The sequence below is a fragment of the Myxocyprinus asiaticus genome, chromosome 13, assembly GCF_019703515.2.
Source record: "Myxocyprinus asiaticus isolate MX2 ecotype Aquarium Trade chromosome 13, UBuf_Myxa_2, whole genome shotgun sequence".
In the NCBI taxonomy this organism is placed as follows: Eukaryota; Metazoa; Chordata; class Actinopteri; order Cypriniformes; family Catostomidae; genus Myxocyprinus; species Myxocyprinus asiaticus.
In genome coordinates, this window is record NC_059356.1 from 50665438 (window position 1) to 50670838 (window position 5401).

Below are 5401 nucleotides of genomic sequence, written 5' to 3' on the forward strand. Positions count from 1 at the left end.
GTGTTTCTCAGTTAGTTCTTCACATGGAGACAGACACGTGATGTAATTGTGTTTGATTGTGATCAGTCCTGGTACCCACAGGTGATGATGAGTGTTTCTCAGTTAGTTCTTCACATGGAGACAGACACGTGATGTAATTGTGTTTGATTGTGATCAGTCCTGGTGCACACAGGTGATGATGAGTGTTTCTCAGTTAGTTTTTCACATGGAGACAGACATGTGATGTAACTGTGTTTGATTGTGATCAGTCCTGGTGCACACAGGTGATGATGAGTGTTTCTCAGTTCCCTATCTGTCACTCACTCGATGTTGTGTCGATGTAGTGACACTAGGGGTCACTCTTGGGAGCCCAAGACACCTCTGGTCTTTGATAAAAGGCCAGTGAAAATTGGCGAGTGGTATTTGCATGCCACTCCCCCAGACATACGGGTATAAAAGGAGCTGGTATGCAACCACTCATTCAGATTTTCTCTTTGGAGCCGAACGGTCATGCTCATTGAGCTGAATACTACTGTTCATTCACCTCTGCTGGATCTGACGGCACATTTCAGCGGCTTCTCCCTCCTCTGCACTGGTGCACTGCAGAGAACACCCCTGGGCGCTTCGGCAGAAAAAACTAGAGAGTATATTTTCTGAAAGAGCTTTTCCCCTCTAAAAGAGTATATATTTCTCTAAAAGAGCGCACACACGGAATGTCTTTTTAAAGATGCGTCTTTTTAAAGATGACTTTCTGATTGTGTGTTATTCCTGGTTGCGGTCGTTATCTCTCAACTTCGGATGGTCATGATCGCTGTCTTTCGTGTCTGGGCGCACCCACACAGAGGCAGCATTTGTGAATGGTTCATGTTCTCACTGTGAGAACATGACCATGGCAATGTTGCGGTCATGGCTTGCTTTCATAAGAAAGCAAGCCACCCCAGTGGCTCCCCGCCTCGGTCCTTCTACCTACGGGTATGAGGCCAGCGTGGCTAGCACTGGGGGTGATTTGGGGACCCCAATGGGATCGTCTCCTCCGGGTATCCCCCCGCGGACCTCCCATTCCCCAGCACGCTCGTCTGCCCCAGTCGGGCTTCCGGATGAGTTCGCCGGCTCGTCTCACGGCGAGTCTGGCTTCTTGTTCAGAGCCCGCGAAGGCGATGAGCTCTTGAGCGCAGCATCGGAGAGCGGGCTTGTCCAGTCGGACGCAGAAGCCTCAGCTGTGTCTACGAGCAGGTATTCCTCTAGAACTGGTCTCCAGGCACGTCGTGGTCACGACAGACGCCTCCAAAACGGGCTGGGGTGCTGTTTGCAATGGGCACGCAGCCGCTGGCCTCTGGACAGGCCCGTGACTGCATTGGCACATCAACTGCCTTGAGTTGTTGACAATTCTGCTCGCCCTTTGGAGGTTCCGGCCGTTGACCCAGGGCAAGCATGTGTTAGTTCGGAAAGACAGCATGGCAATGGTAGCATATGTCAACTGCCAAGGTGGTCTGCGCTCTCGTTGTATGTTACAACTCGCCCGCCGTCTCCTCCTCTGGAGTCAGCAGCACTTCAAGTCGCTGCGAGCCACTCATATCCCAGGCAACCTCAACACTACAGTGGACACACTGTCACAGCAGGTTACCCTCAGGGGAGAGTGGAGACTACACCCTCAGGTGGTCCACTGATTTGGAGTCGATTCGGAGGGGCACAGGTGGACCTTTTCGCCTCCCAAGAATCTTCCCACTGCCCGCTCTGGTACGCCCTCACCGAGGCTCCCCTCAGCATAGACGCACTGGTGCACAGCTGGCCCCCTGGCCTACGCAAATATGCGTTTCCCCCAGTGAGCCTGCTTGCACAGACCCTGTGCAAGGTCAGGGAGGACGAGGAGCAGGTCATCCTGGTAGCACCCTACTGGCCCACCCAGACATGGTTCTCGGACCTCACACTCCTCGCGACAGCTCCCCCCTGGCGAATTCCCCTGAGGAAGAACCTTCTTTCTCAGGGACGGGGCACCCTCTGGCACCCGCGCCCAGACCTCTGGAATCTCCATGTCTTGCCCCTGGATGGGACGTGGAAGATAATTTATAATTTATCATTTATAATTATAATTTAAAAAATTATCTTCCACGTCCCGTCCAGGGGCAAGACATGGAGATTCCAGAGGTCTGGGCGCGGGTGCCAGACCTCTGGAGGTCTAAGCGGTCTACCACCCGCGGTGGTAGACATGATAACTCAGGCTAGGGCACCCTCTACGAGTCGCCTGTATGCCTTTAAGTGGCGTCTGTTCGCTAAGTGGTGTACGCTACCCGACGCGAAGACCCCCAGAGATGCGCAGTCGGATCAGTGCTTTCCTTCCTGCAGGAGAAGCTGGAAGGGAGGCTGTCCCCTTCCACCTTGAAGGTGTACGTTGCCGCCATAGCAGCACACCACGACGCAGTCGACGGTAAGTCCTTAGGGAAGCACGACCTGATCATCAGGTCCCTAATAGGCGCCAGGAGGCTGAATCCCTCCAGACCGCGCCTCGTTCCCTCATGGGACCTCTCCGTAGTCCTTCAGGGTCTACAGAGAGCCCCCTTTGAGCCTTTGCAGTCAGCCGAGCTTAAGGCACTCTCCTTGAAGACTGCCCTCCTGACTGCGCTCACTTCCATCAAGAGGGTAGGTGACCTGCAAGCATTCTCTGTCAGTGAAACGTGCCTGGAGTTCGGTCCGGGTTACTCTCACGTGATCCTGAGACCCCGACCAGGCTATGTGCCCAAGGTTCCCACCACCCCTTTTAGGGACCAGGTGGTGAACCTGCAAGTGCTGCCCCAGGAGAAGGCAGACCAAGTCCTGTCATTGCTGTGTCCGGTGCGCGCTTTACGCATCTATTTGGATCGCACGCAGAGCTTTAGAATCTCTGAGCAGCTCTTTGTCTGCTTTGGTGCACAGCAGAAAGAAAGCACTATCTCCAAGCAGAGGATCACCCACTGGCTCATTGACGCCATAACTATGGCATATCTCGCCCAGAACATGCCGCCCCCGGTAGGGCTACGAGCCCATTCTACCAGAGGTGTAACGGCTTCCTGGGCCCTGGCCAAAGGTGCCTCTCTAACAGACATTTGCAGAGCAGTGGGCTGGGAAACATCTTTGCAAGGTTCTACATCCTCCGGGTGGAACCGGTTTCGTCCCAGATAGTGGCACGCAACACAAGCGGATAAGCCAGGGATAGCTGGCAAGGTGTATCGCTTGCACATAGCGCCTTCCACCTCCCTTGGAGCTGAAGACGTGCGCTATTAATTCCCAGTAGTGTTCATAAACTTTGTTCCCTGGCTGACTTCCTCCGAGCCCTGTGGCAGTCGAGTTTTCGGAGAGAATCGCTGCCGGCCCAGTACACATGCTAATTAAGAGTCCTGTTCTGGGGTAGGTGCTCCGCATGTGGGGGTTCCCTGTAAGGCTAACCCCATGCGATATATATCTTCCACTAGTTCGTTTCCCTGTTGGCAAACTGCATCTTCCTTGGGCAGAGCCCCTCTGCCCCAGTCTCCATGTTTGTAGTAACTCCTCCCCCATTGGGCAGGATCTACCTTGAAGACACTCCACATGGTTGGAAAGACCATGTGATGTATTCTTCCACTTAAATATCCCCCCCTCTGTTTGGGCAAGGTGTGGTCTCCGTGGTGTCTTCCCCTTGGGAGGGACACCCCCTGACTAGACCTGGCGGCCCACTCAGTTAATCCCCCTTCTTTTTTAGGGAGTGGAAAAAAAGAAGGGGAAAAGAGGCCACGACTGCATGACCGGTTAAGCCTGTCTCTATCTTTTGGGTAGTCGACTTGTCCCCAAAAAGGGCCGTTCGACACTCATAACTATGTTGGGGGAGGTTACGTATCGACCTGGTGTGCTGGCTATGAGGCACACAGTAGTCTGCCTACCACACACCGCCAGTTCATGTAACACAGTTCACCCAGTTGTGGCGTTTCGTATATGGGACCCCTAGTGTCACTACATTGACACAATGTCAAGTGAGTGACAGACAGGGAACGTCATGGTTACTTGTGTAACCTCCGTTCCCTGATGGAGGGAACGAGACTTTGTATCCCTCCTGCCACAACGCTGAACTACCGGACTTTATATCGGCTCCTCAGCATAAAACCTGAATGAGTGGTTGCATACCAGCTCCTTTTATACCCGTATGTCTGGGGGAGTGGCATGCAAATACCACTCGACAATTTTCATTGGCCTTTTATCAAAGACCAGAGGTGTCTCGGGCTCCCAAGAGTGACCCCTAGTGTCACTACATCGACACCAACGTCTCATTCCCTCCATCAGGGAAAGGAGGTTACACAAGTAACCATGACATTAGTTCTTCACATGTAGACAGACACGTGATGTAATTGTGTTTGATTGTGATCAGTCCTGGTGCACACAGTTGATGATGATGAGTGTTTCTCAGTTAGTTCTTCACACGGAGACAGACACGTGATGTAATTGTGTTTGATTGTGATCAGTCCTGGTACACACAGGTGATGATGATGAGTGTTTCTCAGTTAGTTCTTCACATGGAGACAGACACGTGATGTAACTGTGTTTGATTGTGATCAGTCCTGGTGCACACAGGTGATGATGAAGAGTGTTTCTCAGTTAGTTCTTCACACGGAGACAGACACGTGATGAAATTGTGTTTGATTGTGATCAGTCCTGGTGCACACAGGTGATGATGAAGAGTGTTTCTCAGTTAGTTCTTCACATGGAGACAGACACGTGATGTAATTGTGTTTGATTGTGATCAGTCCTGGTGCACACAGTTGATGATGATGAGTGTTTCTCAGTTAGTTCTTCACATGGAGACAGAAACGTGATGTAATTGTGTTTGATTGTGAACAGGATGGTGTTGTGATAGCAGTTCCATCATATAACAGATGGACTGAACCTGTGACTGCTGTATCATCTGACAGAATCATCATCAATCACTGTGTGCAGAAACTTCATTATGAGATGTTCTGTCACACTTCAGGGGTAATTCACTATCTCATTCATCTGAAAATCACAGCATAAGAAACCTAACAAAGGATGATTCTGTTTTCTTCTTCTCTTTGAATATTAATGCAGTACATCACAACACTAAACATAATAAACTCTTACAGCATTAAGTAATCAATGAAACATTAATGAACAGTAGAAATGATGTTCTAATGAATCTTTTATTTCAGTTCACACACCAGACCACATACAGAGGTGAGTGTGATGATCATAATGTTTACAGTGATATTATACATTGATCTAGTGTGTTCTGATGCAGCTGAAACTCTTTGTTTAGTTGAAACTTCTGTTGTTCATGATGATTTTTAATGTGTTTTTATCAGCGTGGAATGAAACTGCAGTGACACCAACATCAGGTGAGATCAGATGATGTGTGTGAGAGATGATAGAAATGTTTCTTCATAATGACTAATGATTTTTCATT

General features: G+C 50.2%; 1 long non-coding RNA gene across 1 annotated transcript; it reads left to right on the plus strand.

Annotated features, from left to right (window-relative positions):
• Window positions 1–209: 209 nt before the first annotated feature.
• On the plus strand, window positions 210–4784 carry LOC127450549 (uncharacterized). The gene is made up of 3 exons (XR_007899004.1): window positions 210–263; window positions 4461–4554; window positions 4649–4784. It is a non-coding gene; the product is annotated as an uncharacterized LOC127450549 (long non-coding RNA).
• The last annotated feature ends 617 nt before the right edge of the window (window positions 4785–5401 follow it).